Source organism: Papaver somniferum, chromosome 4, assembly GCF_003573695.1.
Source record: "Papaver somniferum cultivar HN1 chromosome 4, ASM357369v1, whole genome shotgun sequence".
NCBI lineage: Eukaryota > Viridiplantae > Streptophyta > Magnoliopsida > Ranunculales > Papaveraceae > Papaver > Papaver somniferum.
This window is the reverse complement of record NC_039361.1, coordinates 50,222,159-50,237,944: the sequence shown is the minus strand read 5'-3', so window position 1 is coordinate 50,237,944 and position 15,786 is coordinate 50,222,159. Positions and strand designations below refer to the sequence as shown.

Here is a 15,786-nt window from a genome sequence, read left to right as displayed (position 1 = left end):
CATGATCTCAAAGGGTAGGTTCCAGTTGGGTGCCTGGACTATGGGGGCGGTAGTGAGTAATGAATTAAGATTCTTAAAAGCCTCTAAACAAGCATCATCAAAGACAAACTTAACATCTTTTGCAAGCAAATTGCAAAGAGGTCTAGACATCAAGCTAAAATCCTTAATAAAACGACGATAAAAACCAGCATGCCCTAAGAATGACCTAATATATCTTACGGTTTTTGGGACCGGTAAAGTTTTAATAAGGTCAACTTTGGGTCTATCTACCTCTATACCCTTTGAAGATACAATATGCCCTAGAACAATTCCTGAACGAACCATAAAGTGACATTTCTCCCAATTAAGCACTAAATTCTTTTCCTTACACCTAGTCAAAACTAATGACAAATGATGCAAGCACTCATCGAAAGACGAATGATGAGTGCCAAATATTGCATATATTTATCCCTTTTTGTTGGCATTTAACTCATCTTGTATGCATTAATTCTACATTTTATCCCATATTCTGTATTTTCATTTTTTTCAAGAATAAATATTTTTATTAATTAATTTTGCATTTTTAGGTGATAAATAAAGTTCGGATGAGTCGCGGAGCAAAAAGAGCAGAAAAGTAGTGAAAAGCCGGGAGAAATCACGCAAGGAAGCCGCGAAGAATGGTGCGCACAACCTCATTTTCCACACACAAAAACGCCTCCGTTCTCAGCCATCAGATCAGTTCTCAGAAGCATCCGACGGTCGCTCCTTCATAGAGCATCAAAATCTGAAGTCTCTGCCAAGCACCACAACGCTGAAATTCCAAGCCTTCAGATTAGATGGTAGTTGAATCCAACGGATGCTCCCTTGCTGTTCATCAAAGTTTGATATCTCCGCCTTACACTACAGCACCTAACCTAATCTAGCACCGTTCGTTTCGTTGTATCCCTTCATCGGACGGTCGCTCCTCGCTTGCCTCCGCATCACCGTCTGATCTACCTACCAGCTCCACATCTCACGGCTTAGTCTCGCTGAACATCAAAAATCGATGAAGCCGCCACACACTGGAGCACCAAATCCTATACCAGCTACCCAAACGCACCCTTCTCCCAAAAACATCGAGCTCTTCTCCTCCACTCCGTCTGCAGAGAGCTCCTCTGCAACAACTCCATCACCATCACCCTGTCGCGCCACCAAACGCCCTGCCACAACCACCTCGAGCTCACACACTGCCACCCTATCATCCTACACGTGATTGATAGCTTCCCCCATCCTTCTAGCCCTTTATCCCATCAACTTATTACCTAACCTAAACCCTAGGTTATGGGTTGATGGATTAACGTGTGCTAGAGAGAAATTGAAGGCATGGAGAGGTAGAGGAGGACAAATAGAAGCATGGGTCGACATCAAAATGGAGTGGTTGTGTCAAATTGGGTGAGTAATCACAAACCCTAGCCTACTGTTATTTTGGGAAAATGGGTAGAACCCTAATTGTGTTGTGGACTATAAATAGCCTTGTGGGTGTGATGTAAAGACTATGCTTGGATTAGCCGGCATCCAGGACTTTCATGTCCTGTTAATGTTAATGTTTTTCTCTTTAATGTGTTCTGTTCAATATCACTGCATATGTTAAAATTGTTTGTCTCCTGTTAAATGTGCTCCTGTTAAAATTGTTATTTTCCTGTTAATATGCTTGTTTTAATTTCATGTTTTAATTTCCAATTAATTCCTGTTACATTTGTCCTGTTAATATGTGTTGTATCTGTTAATCCTCATTGTTTTGTCACTGTTAGTGCCATGTTTAGTTTAGTGTTAAGTTTGTGCACTGTGAAGTGATGGAATGCTAGGCTAGTTACCTTTGAAGCATTGAACTGGTTGAGTAATGGAAGAAATCAGTGCTCATAGCAAGCTGATTATCTTGCCATTCCATTTTTGTATGCTTAGGTGCATTGTGTTGATTGAGTAGTGGGGAGAAACTAGTGCTCACTAGTGACAATGAGCAAGCTAGTTCTCTTCCCACTCTAGAAGAATGCCTTAGCCTTGCTCTGTTAGTTTCACCATCTCCCTTGCCCTTGGCTTAGGCCTTGGTTCACTTGCACTGTTATCTGATTGTTGTTGTTTAGTTTCTTCATTTTCTCCATTGTCTTTCCTGTTAATTGCCGTTGTTTTTCTTTACCTTGCTTTTCTGTGCAGTTGCATATCTTGCATAATTTTCTGCCATTTGCATCTGTCTACCACCTGCATCTCATGCTGTAGTTACTAGCATTTTAGCATCTGTAGTTGTAACTTAGTAATCATTTTAGTCTTGTAAATATTAGTTAGTAATCATCTGTGGTTGTTCATTAACTTTGCTACTTAGCTATACCTTGCATCCTAGCATTAGCATTCTGTTCTGTATCATTATCATTTCCATTCTGTGTAGCTGTAGCATCACTGCATCATCTTAGACATTTGCATAATCTCTTCTCAATTGCTTAAACTGCACAACTCTGGAAACTGAATCTTTTGTTGAGTTAGCAAGTACATGTGCTTCTCCTGCTACTTAGTGCTGCCATTTCTCCCCTGCTGTTGCTTCCTCTCCAAAGCCCAGCTCACAGTTCACTTTCCAAGCTAAGGCCTGTCACTGTCAAGCCCAAATACAAAAGCCCATTGTAAATTGTTGAAAGACCACAGGCCCAGCTCAAACCAAAGCCCAAACCATTCAACTGTGGGCTTAACCCAAAAGCCTAACTCAAAAGACTGAGGCCAGTTCATTCTTAGGAATAAGGCCAAAGCCAACTTCAATCACAAGCCCATTTACACTTCAAAGACCAACTGAGCCCAAGCTCAGTTCAACCCATTTCAAAGGGTATTCAAAGCCCAACAGCAATTTAGGAACCCAATTAGCTAGAAAACTCAAAACACTCCCAATCTCTGTGGATCGACCCGTACTTGCACGAGCTACAACCGACGACCGTGCACTTGCGGTATTACTGTAGGCCCGCGTTTCATTTCGCTTCATTTTTATATACCCATCTTTGAGGCCTGCCAACGAACCAAACACTGAAAAATCATCCATAAAGACCTCTAAGAACCGTTCTACCATGTCAGAAAATATGCTCATCATGCAACGCTGAAAAGTCGCAGGGGCATTACATAGCCCGAAAGGCATGCGTCTATACGCAAAGGTACCAAAGGGACGGGTAAAAGTGGTTTTCTCCTGGTCTTCTGGGGCAATAACGATATGATTATATTCAGAGTAGCCATCTAAAAAGCAGTAGTGACTATGTCCAGCTAATCTCTCTAGCATCTGGTCGATAAAGGGAAGGGGAAAGTGGTCCTTCCTAGTGACCTTGTTCAATTTCCTATAGTCAATAAAAACACGCCAACCCGTGGTCACTCGGGTCGGGATTAACTCATTGTTATCATTCTGGACTACAATCATACCAGATTTCTTGGGAACAACCTGAACGGGGATGACCCACTTACTGTCTGAAATAGGGTAGATAATGTCTGCATCTAATAGCTTAAGAACCTCAGTTCGAACTACTTCTTTCATATTGGGGTTTAGTCGACGTTGCATCTCCCTAGAAGGTTTGGTGTCTTCCTCTAAATATATCTGATGCATACAAACAGTAGGACATATACCCTTAATGTCTGCTATGGTCCACCCTAAAGCTTCCTTGCTGTTTTGAAGGACGGTTACTAGCCTACTTTCCTGATCTCTATCCAAGTCGGAAGAAACAATCACATGTAAAGTCTCAGGCGGGCCTAAAAACACATACTTCAGAGTATCTGGCAATGGTTTTAGGTCCAACTTAGGAGGCTCTTCTAAAGAAGGAACTAGGGTAGACTTAGAAACTGGTAGTGGTTCGAACTTAGGTTTCCATCCATTACTAGTATCAAACAAAGGGGTTGAATCTAACAAAGCATTCACCTCATTAATCACCTTATCATCATCAAAATCAATCCCAAAGTGAGCTAGGCATTTCTCTAATGGATCTTCTAACAAAGTGTTTGGTAATGACTCCTCGACTAATGTTCCTATCATGTTCACCTCTTCTATATTCGAGTCATCTAGTTCAGAGAGTAGCTTACTAATATTAAAAATGTTCAGCTCAATAGTCATATTACCAAAAGACAAATTCATAATACCATTTCGACAGTTAATGATCGCGTTGGATGTAGCTAAAAACGGGCGACCTAAAATCACTGGTATTTGGTTCTCTGGGTCAGGGACAGGTTGGGTATCTAGGATAACAAAATCCACCAGATATATAAACTTGTCGACCTCTATGAGAACATCCTCGATCACACCACGAGGAATTTTAACGGACCTACAGCTAACTGAAGTGTCATCTGTGTAGGTTTCATCTCACCAAGTCCTAGCTTAAGGTACACATGGTATGGAAGTAAGTTCACACTGTCTCCTAAGTCAAGCAACGCTTTCTCAACACGGTACTTACCTATTGTACAAGCAATGGTAGGGGACCCTGGGTCTTTATACTTAGGAGTAGTGGTATTCTGAATAATAGAACTCACATGACTATCTATGAAGGCTTTCTTCTGGACACTGAGCTTACGCTTTCGCGTACACAAGTCCTTAAGGAACTTGGCATAAGAGGAAATCTTCTTAATTGCATCTAATAATGGAAGGTTGATATTAACCTGCTTAAAAACCTCCAATATATCATTAAAGTTGGACTCCCTCTTAGTCGGAACTAGCAGCTGGGGGAACGGGGCTCTGGGAACAAAGCCGGGCTCATCAGGACCCTCATTGGTCTCTTTGGAGACTCTATCAGTCTCCTCATTTTCTGGCTCATAAGGGTGAACAACATGTTCACTTTCAGGTATGTCGACCTTATTATCAACTTTCTTTCCACTCCTAAGGGTTGTAACAGAGTTCACATGATTGTACGATTTCTCTCCTCTAGGGTTAGGATCAGTATGACTAGGGAACCTTCCTTCTTCTCTCTCATTGATAAACTTAGCTATTTGGCCGACTTGAAGCTCTAATTTAGCAAAAGACTGGGCACTATTCTTAAAATTCTGTTTGGTTTCCTCTTTAAAATTACCCTGGATTTTTACTAACATTTCCTGGCTTTGTGATAGCATCTCATGGCTCTTCCTTAATATACTAAGGGTTTCCTCTAAGCTAGTTATTCTATTCTCAGATGGGTTCTGGGTCTGACCTTCTTAGTATAACCAAAACCTGGGGGAGGCTGAGAATTACTAGACTGGCCTTGATTCTGGACCTTAGACCAAGAGAAATTAGGATGGTTTCTCCAACCAGGGTTGTAGGTCTCTGAGTAGGGGTCAAACTTCTGACGGTTTTCAAACCTAGCATTGTTATAGACAACATGAGCTTGCTCTTCACTAACCTGACCTTCCCAGAATGAGTTATCGGGCTCTATTCCACAACTAGAGACTTGAGAGGCTCTATTAGGTTCAACAAGGGACTTATTTTTAGATTGACCCATTTCCAATGCTTCTAACCTTCTAGATAAAGCAGCAAACTTAGCATCTGACGCAAAACTCGTATCTACCATATTGGTGCTACTTCTATTGACCAAGAGTCTTTTAGGGGGTTCAACACAAGACTCCCACTGTTGGGATTTTTCAGCGATAGCTCCTAAGAAGGTAAAAGCATCATCAGCATTTTTACTAGTGAACTCACCAGCGCACATAGACTCGACCATGGCTTTGGTCGAATAGTCTAAACCATTATAAATAATCTCTACAAGTTTCATCTTATCAAATCCATGGTGAGGACACTGGGATAGGAGATCATTGAATCTCTCTAAAAACCTATAAAGAGATTCTCCCTCTTGTTGCATACTAGCACTAATTTTCTGCCTAACAGCTGCAGTTTTATGCTTAGGGTAGAATTTCATATAGAAAGCAGCAATAAGTTCCTGCCATGTTTCAATGGATTCAGATGGTAGGTTGTTTAGCCAGGTCTTGGCTTTATCTCTCAAGGAAAAGGGAAACATCTTAAGTTTCAAGACCTCATCAGTAAGGTCTTTTATTCTAATTGTCCCACAAATTTCCTCAAAGTCTCTAATATGAAAATAAGGGTTCTCATCATCCTTTCCTAAGTATATAGGGATCATCTGAAGAATACTAGGTTTTATCTCGAAATTAGCCGTAGTGGCTGGCAATTTAACTGAAGCTCGGTTGGACCTAGTTGGGAACATGTAATCTTTCAAAGTTGCCATCAGTGGCACAACAGAAGTACTAGGGGTACTTTCCTCACGAAGAGATAGGTTCTCAAAACTGAAGTTTCCAAAAACGGGGCTCTCAAAAGAAGAGTCTTCGAGCTCCCCGCTTCCACAAGAAGATCTTTTAGGCTCGTCACTAATCAAACGGCCAAAATTATCTCTTTTCCAAGCACGCTCTGTAAAGGAATCGAGCGCTCTTGGCATACAAAACAAAAATCCTAAGGAAGGGAGGTTCTAAGCAAACACACAGCAGGCCGACTCCACCAAATCAAACCTAAAAATTTCTAGCAAACAAAAAGCATGATGGCTCCACTTAGATTGTTTCTAGACCAGCTTCTAATCCTTCGAAAAGGAATTCGTTACAATCTGAAAATTCTCTGGAATCAGTACGAGTCAAAGTGAGTTGAATAGAGGCGAGGGAAGCTCAGTGGAGCTTTGATACCCAAGGCCTCACCGGTATTCAAGGCGGCGCAGTCACGCTCAACTCACAGAAACCATCCTGAACTTCGAAGTATGCTCAAAAGAGTAACCAATATTTTTCGAATGACTGTCCTATTAAGCTCGTTACCCTATAGGTCTCGTTCTATTCAAAATTTTAGGCTTAGGTTCGCGTTTGGTTTCGTTTTCCTAAGGCGGGCAAGAAGAGAACGGTGATGAAATCCGAACCCTTATCTTGTATGGCCAGTCCTTCCCTTTACTAGGAATTTAAAGCAACTGGTTCAGTCCTCAACATATAATCACCTTAAGGCATACAGTAAACCCGCTTGCAGGAGATTCGCGGGTGTTTCGAAAGACTTACCTCCCGTACCAGACGGGCGAAGAACCGCTGAAGTCGACTCGGGCCACGACTCCTATGTCGTGTACGAACCCGAGGGGCCGAGACGATATTGTAATCGTCGTCCTTCCCTGCAAACAGTTTGTATTTAAGGGTACCCTTCCGTAGGGTTTAAAAAAAAATTGTCCAAATGTCCAAAGTCCAAAGTAAAGTGCAAAAATATTACAAAAATTTCCTAATACAATTCAAAAAAATTAAAAATTAAAAAATAATAATAAAACTAAATCCTAAAAAATTATTTGTCTTCTTTTTTTCTTTTCTTTTAGCTTTGAGCTTTGTTCCAAGTCCTTAGTGTCCAATCTTCAAACCTGCAAATCAAAGACAAACAAAGAAACGTAAAGAGAACAAATGAAATAATAAAAAATAATAAAAACCTAAAAATTCTACCTAAGCACAAATCCGCGTGGCGCCAAAATTTGATGTATTTTCAAATGGTTGTAGTGATAGTGGTAAAAATGGGTTCTTTTCAGATTTGTGAAGGGAATAAAATTTTAGTTTTTTTTTAAAACTTAAGAATGTAGCAAAATTAAATAGCAAAGTGATGTGAAATTTTATGGACAAATAGGGGTTTAAGATTCCACCATTCAACAATACTTATATGATCTAAATTTTTTTTTTACTATGCAATTTAAATAATTGGTTTGATTCAAAATATTGCCAAAAGCAGATTTCCAAAATATCAAATGTTAATCACAAGTATAATGCATCAAGAGTCTAAAACTAAGCATGCATTATCAAGGAAAAACACAGTTGATTAATAAAAATCATTTATTCATTTTTATCAATGCAATTAATCACATAAAAATATTGCATAAAAAAATAGAGATTACCACATAATTATTGTGAGAATGGCTTCCTCTGTCACCCCTGGGATTGGGTTTAGCTACTCATGATGAAAAACCTCTTAAAATATTTCATTGATGCTCAAAAATGTTTTACAATGAAGAGAAAGACAAGAAAATGATATAAAACAGGATATTGCGACCCACAGAAGGCGTCCAGAATCAACGATAGAGATGTTGTCGTTGGAAAACTATGACCCACAAACGACAGTCGTTGTCTTTGTTGGTAAACGACTGCCTTTGGTAGTCTGTTCTTCCTCTTCTTCTTCCTCCTCGAGCAGCGGCAGCAGCAGAACCAGAATCTCTGCAACTTCAATTTTCTTACTCTGTAGTGCTCTAAACCTCTCCCAATTCTCTCTCCTCTTCTATGAGTCCCCAACACTCTATATATACTCCACAGGATCAAGAAGTCTCGCTATAACTCGAGATAATTCTCTCTTAACTCGGTTTGATGGAAAAATATTCTGGGAATATTTTATTCTCTGATTTAGCTTCTCACGCGTAGATTTCCATCCTGGTCACTCTAAAAATGTTTACACACGACCCACAATGTTGCTAGAGCCCTCATGCATGAGCAGAACACGCTCAAATCTTCTCCAATCCCGTGTCCAACCCGTGTTTCCCTGTTTTGCATTCCGTGAATTATCCAGCTAATTCTGGCCAAATTTGATCGAACCAAAAGCCCAAAACGTGTTTGCTAGGACATATCACAACTTCCTACCAAAAATCATCCATTGAATCGCCCTAGAACACGTTCAAAAATTCCAACAAAACATCTGCCAGTTGATAATATTTTTTTCCCGCCAATTTTTGGTTTTTGAATTTGGGAAGAAGATGTCCTCCCCCCTAACCAGAACTGGGGTGCGAATAGCAGCTTCCTTGGGGATGACCTGGGGGTGCTCCGTGCAACTTTTCGAGACGAATTTTCCAACCATAATTATTTTCCAAAAATACCTACAAACACACAAAACACCATAATAAGGACGAAAACAAGTACTAACAATACGAAGCATTGAGGACAAATTACACACATAAATGCGTCTACCAATCATCCAAGCCATTCGAGTCGGAAGGAATGGCGAAATTGGTTTTGATGTGATAAGAACAATTAGAAGAAAAAAAAACAATATTTGAAAATCCTAACTTTAAATTTAATAAATTCATTTTTGGAAAAAGTGTGGAGAGGATGAGTATGAGGGTATGCTGACAATACTTATTAGTAATCTATCTCCAAATTCAAATTCAAATCTGAATGCTAGTAAAACTGCAAAGTTTAAATGAATATATAATTCAAAAAGACAGAGACAAGAAGGCCAAAAAGCAACAAAAAAAACTTTTTAACATTGGCGAGTTAATAGCCAACATGCGGCCGAAAAATAAAGAAAAATTCAACGTACTTTTGTGGGAAAGCAACTTACAAAAAATCGTCTTTTGCAAGAAAAACATTACTATAGTTGGGAGAAGCATAAGATCTCTTTCAGCGTACATTTCAAAAGTGAATGATCAACAATATCTGTGGGAAAGTGATTTTAACAAGTTACAACCCATGAAAAAAAATAGAAAACCCACATTTTGTTAACGTTGACGGCTTTGATAAAGATGATGAAGTTGAAGGTATAAATGATTAGTTTATATAGTAGTTAATTGCAACTAATTTAAAAGTACTTTTAAGTTGAATGTAATAGTTTTATCTTGAAACTAATGTTAGAGATCGCCCGGTTAAGCTTGTTGTCAATGTTAAACTATTTGTTGATGTATAGTCTACTAAAGTCAGTCTCCGAATAGGATTAGAACATGATAGTTGAGTATCAGAAATCACCGAGTACCCTCGAAGATTGAAGAATGAAGAACAATGAAGACATCTGTGAGAATTTCATTAACAAATGTATGTGAAGACTAACTATCCTATTTAATCATTATTTATACCATTTTATATTTTGAAACAATGTTGTATCACTTTAGTATATGATTTTTCAGTTTGCGAACTACACACTTTTAGGTATGAGCTCCAAAATATGTTAAGTTTGTGAACCACTTTTCTTAGTTCGTGAACTGTTCTATTTTTGGGTATTACTAAACTCCAATTAATGGATAACATACAACTTGGTTATTCATAAGCTAATTTTTATGTATGATTCTTTAATCGATAAATACACGGGTACACGTTATTTTTTTATTACAAGGAAAACTTTTCATGTGCTTACATGGTTTTCATTCTTTGGAATCAATCCATATTGAGAAGTTTAAGTTTTCTTGGGATCAAAGTAATTCATAAACATGGAAACTAGTTCGCGAACTTGCTTTGTCACAAGAAATAATTGCTTGAACTTTAAGCAACCTAGCACGTTTCATCATTGTATGTAAAGGACTCTCTATAACTAAGAAGATCAATCCCGATACGGTGTGCTCTAGTTGTTGCTATAGTCGTCCTCTAAATACCAAGGTTTCCTCGAGAAACACAAATAGGTTATGACTTTGAGGTTTTCACTAAGGGATTCGTGAGGCTCGTTCATACTATCTTTTATCTTATAGATCCTTGATATCCGAAATCTTTATCTTGATCCTCGTAGTTTTTGTATATTCTAAGTTCCGTCTCTTTTGTTATGCGACCATTTCAAGAACTATTGATTGAGGAATAAGATTGACAGAAACTACAAAAACTTCTTCAGCTTTGACTTTGTGGTTCCGTAAGATTGACATCTAAACTTGATTTATATTTATCTTGTGAGGTAAAATCAATTAGGAATCTTTATAACTTTTGAAGAGATTAAGTTATCCTAATTATTGAGGTTTGTTTGATATATTTTTTACCCGGAGATTCGTTAAAGCAAATATATTTCCATTGAAAATTAGAGTGTACCTTGTACACCACCTATTTTTTGGGTCGTGAACCTGCATGAATAATCTTCGTATAATCAATGCTTTTGGAAACCAAATCATTTTTCAAGATTGTAAAACAAGGAATCGTTAATTGACATGATAAATTAAGGTACAGATCTCTACAAGGTCAACCTTGTATGGACTTGAACATTTAAGATTTGAATTCAATGATGAAAAATTCTTATATGATCTATATTCTAAGATCCGAATTTAACAAGAACAAGTCTCTTCATATATTATATGCATAGGGCTCAACCTAATTATCCTTATTATTATAATCCGCAATCCAAAAATATACCCATGTAAAGCTTATTCTACTTTAAGAGCCTTTGGATATCAGTTGTAAAAGTGTTTCTGTTTCTCTATAGGGATAATTAGAGTTTGGTACTCAGGTTTTGACCAATATTAGGCTTTGGTCTAACATTTGTCCAACGTTAGGACTTGGTACCTGGACTGGACGTTGACCCACCTTGACTAGGTTAAGTCCTGACATCTGTTTAGTAATTATTAAAAAAATTATATAAAATATAATTATTAAAAATTTTACTATCACATCCTTCAGTTTTCCTAATATTTACAAAATTATCAACTTGTTCTTCTTGCCGAGATTCATGTCTCAATTTGATTCACCATTTTCCCTTATCGGCTACTGATTCTTGAACAACACAACCAAAAGCAGCGACCTTCAAAGCACTAAAATCCTTACCTTCTTCTCTATCACCATTATCAATCGAACAACACCCAACTTCTAACTCTTCTTATTGTTCACACCGTACACCACCAGAATCAAACCCCTAATTTATCAAAACCCATCTCTAATCTCGACAAACAGGAAAACCAAATCAAAAAAAAAAAAGATACAGCGGGTATGTCATCAACTCATATTAAATCTGACATTTGATATTAAAGGTTATATGTCATCAGTGGGTATGTCATCAACTCAAAAAAAAAAACCCTATGATTATCAATATTTGGAAGTAACAAAATCTAAGCATTTGATATCAAAGGGTCATGAACCCAAATTGAAATTTTAACTGAAACCTCAAACCCATATTCAATCATCTATGTCATCAACTCAAATTAAATCGATTGTGTCATGAATCTCAACTGAAACCCCTATTGAATCTCAACTGAAACCCTTATTGAATCGATGTCACGAGCTCAATCGAAACCCTAATTTAAGTTTTCATTTGAAACCTCAATTCTTCAAGACATCAAAACCCCAACTTAACTCTAATCAATTCCGTAACAATAATAATTGATAGAATTCGATAAATCGAATGTCTACATTGTATTGAGACGGTTTGAATCAATGAATTGATTAAGAGAAAGATTATTTTAGTTACAGTACAGACTTGGGTTTTATATATCCAGACTCGATTCTCTCCTCTTCACATTAGGCTCACATGTACATACGACACACACATCACACTCACAACTCACACACTCTATGTTATTACGCTCCCTCAATCTTAAGTGGTCTCTAAAAGAAAACTTGAGATTGCACTCACAACTCACACACAAACCAGCAAATACCAACAGTAGAAACACCCAAGTTGGGAACGAAAAACTGCAGGCACGGTTACGACTTGTTGCAGACAAAAAAAAAATAGTAGGTTGGTAGTGGTTGTTGCAGACGAAACATGGCTGTAGAAGGAGATGCAGTATAAGTAGACAAAATAAGAAGTGTCGGTGTAGAGAATAATTCACACATGAAGTATAGAACCACACACACACTTTGGGCAGCTCCATGCACAGAAAATGTGTAAAACAGCAACAACTTATCACTAGTTTGTCATCAGAAAAATGAACTCAGTCGACGTAAAATGATAAGCAAGTGATTTGGCAATAAGAGAGAGACACCCAACATATTGTTATTGACTCTTGCAAACACCAATGACATAAGAGAGCAGCATATGGAGTTATACCAACATATGAGTAAGAATAGCAATTGTGTTTCATTATTCCGCACAAATTAGATGCAACAAATTAGATGTTACGGTATGCATACCAGATAATCGATATAGCACAAGAAGTATAAGAAGTAGAGACAATTGCAGTAGCTCAGAAGTAAGATGTGTAGGTGGTGTAGGAATAGTCATAAAAAATTAGCAGGCTAGTAACTTGTGATGCAGTAGTATTGGCTGAAAACATGTGAGAAAGAGAAAATACCAGATTGAGAAATAAGTATGAATAGCAGGTGATGACGCAACAACAGTTGGTGCAGGTAAAAGTATATCAGCCTTGTAGAAGAACTAGAGCAGCATCCAACTGATTTAAAAATGCCGATTCTGACAGAATAATATTACAGGCCATATTGACAGTCAGAATTGAGAGTATCACCCTGCACACATACATGAATAGAAGAATAAACCAGCACAAATATCACACCCACTTAACCACTCAGCACCAACTAAATGCATAATTTTGCTGTATAACATCTGAAATCGGCAAAGAAGCTTGCATCCAAACACTTACACACACTAGCGTCCAATAGAAGAACTTGAAGGAGCAGCAAAAATAGTGGTTGATGCAGTAAAATAGGTAACCAAAAGAGAGACACAAGTCAGACAAGTTAAATCCAAGCAGTTGTAGTGAACTGCAAGCAATGCATCATACCAACACGCACTCTCATAACCGTACAACTGAAGTATTAAAGACCTCATGACGTTGGAGGGATAGGTTAATGCATATTTATAAAGAAGCAACAGTAAACCACCAAAATAAATGCATACAAAGAAACGCAAGTGACTGCAAACTGCCAACAGCAACCACAAACAACATGAAGGCTTTTGGCTCATTAAGAACTAGCACCTGACTTGGCTCCATATGGTAAAATCAGAAGCAACAACTCACAAGTCTCTGCAACCCTGATATTCTTGAAACAATATTATTCGCAAATAAAGAAATATTGAAAACAGCAACCAAAGCTGAAGCTGTTTATAGAAAGCACTTAAAATACCCATATTATTCACCAACAGAAGTAACGAAACCAGCAAGAAAGAGATAATCTGGCAGTATTCAGAAACATGAAAAACAATGGAAAAGATAACTAAACCAGGATACACCGGAATTGAATGTCGACTCATCAGAGAGAACATCAGCTTGTACTTATGTAACTCCCCAATTTCAATCCCAAAACATCATCTTCAGTTTCATCATTTGAACTCGTAAGCCAACTCACTCATAAAAGGAGGACTGTACCAAATCCAGTACCAATAGGATGAACTGATAACGATCAAATTAAGCACATATAGTGCAGCAAACTCTCATTCCATACACACATCAATACACTTCTGTGATTTAAGATGAGATTTTCCTCACTTTCAAGTAGAACAACTTTACGCTTCTCTCTTATCTAGACAAGGTGTAGAGGAGATAGGCATGCTCAGACTTAAAAGCGCCAGGTATCAGCACAAGTAGGACTTGATGAAAGAACTAGTTACCACAAACCTAGTTATGATGAAAACAGGTTTTGAAGATAGAATTGTATGTTGTTGAGCTAGTGATGTAGAAGATGAACACATGATGTTAAAACTAAAGTAATCTAAAGATAAAGTTTGAGATTACCAGCAGAGACTCAAATTTCAGTTGATGAGATAAGTAATTTCAACCCAAAAAAACCAAACTGGAAATTGAAATACCAAGATCTCAAACCCCAAAACTGAGTTTTAGATCCAAAATCATGCTTAATCCTCTTGATGACGTTGGAATACTAGCATCAGGATCAGATACAACCTCACACTACTTAATATCAATAATCACAACTGCATACTTTCCATGAAAACAAACTCTATGAATAGAATTGATGAAAATTAGAAGAACTCAAACCTGTTAATTCGTACATTCCAACTCCAATACGAAATTCAAATTCAGAAACATCATGTAAAATGCAAGATTCTTCAACACATATGTGAGGACTGCCTTGAAGGAAGATATGAGACCAACAACTTCTCAATCTTCTGTTGAATCCAATCAGTGGAACGGATTTAAGTTTTCTCCCTAACTAGGCCGTAGTGTAGCGGACTAGAACACGCTCAGAATATCTCGGCATCAGGAATCAAGAGCAGCAGATCTTGATGAAGAAATTAGCTGCAAAAACAAGTTAATTACGATGGAAATCTTTGGTTGCGGATGAAATTGTAAGATGTTGTTGTAAGTAATCTAGATCTGAGATGTAATTATTTGTAGTATGAAGAACAATCTTTGGATTTTTGATGAAGAACAATCAGAGTTGTAAGATGTTGTTGATGAACAACAACAGGAGATGAATATTCAGGTGAATCAGTGGAAAAATTGGATTGATACCCTCATGAATTCATGATTTCTGAGTCTGATACCATGATAGAATTCGATAAATCGAATGTCTACATTGTATTGAGACGGGTTGAATCAATGAATTGATTAAGAGAAAGATTATTTTAGTTACAGGACAAACTTGAGTTTTATATATCAGACTCGATTCTCTCCTCTTCACATTAGGCTCACACGTACATACGACACACATCGCACACTCACAATTCACACACTCTTCACATTAGTCTACATTGTATTGAGACTTGAGTTTTATAATGAATCATATAATCTCCCTTTACCTTCTTCTTTCATCAAAATCAAACTCTAGATTGTAAATCTCAGCAACAATAGTTATCTTCATCATTTGATCCAAATAAATCAAATCCTCATACTCTTGTGTAATGAGTTTAAACGAAATAACAAGAAAAAAAAATAGCAGGGCAGAGAAATAATGGAGGAAACGGAAGTAGCAGGGAAATTAAGAGAGGAGAGAAAGAGAAAAAAAGAGAATAGAAGAATCTGGCATGAATAAACTGGAGCTAGATATGGAAAAGAGAATGGATTAATCTAGACCGTAGACTGAAGTGTTTATATTGTAACCATCGGATCCTAGACCTACTTCAGGGGTGAATTTGTAAACTAGAATTTTATAGTTTTTTTATTTTATAAAACTAATTAGAATCTGGTCATAAACAGTCAGTGCAGGTCAACATCCAGTCAAGGTACCAAGCCCTAATGTTGGAAAAATATTAGACCA

General features: G+C 37.6%; 1 long non-coding RNA gene across 1 annotated transcript; it reads right to left on the bottom strand.

The window, feature by feature from the left end:
- Positions 1 to 12,027: 12,027 nt before the first annotated feature.
- On the bottom strand, positions 12,028 to 15,531 carry LOC113275436. The gene is made up of 2 exons (XR_003323583.1): positions 12,906 to 15,531; positions 12,028 to 12,380 (listed from the first exon to the last, which is right to left on the bottom strand). It is a non-coding gene; the product is annotated as an uncharacterized LOC113275436 (long non-coding RNA).
- Between the last annotated feature and the right edge of the window lie 255 nt (positions 15,532 to 15,786).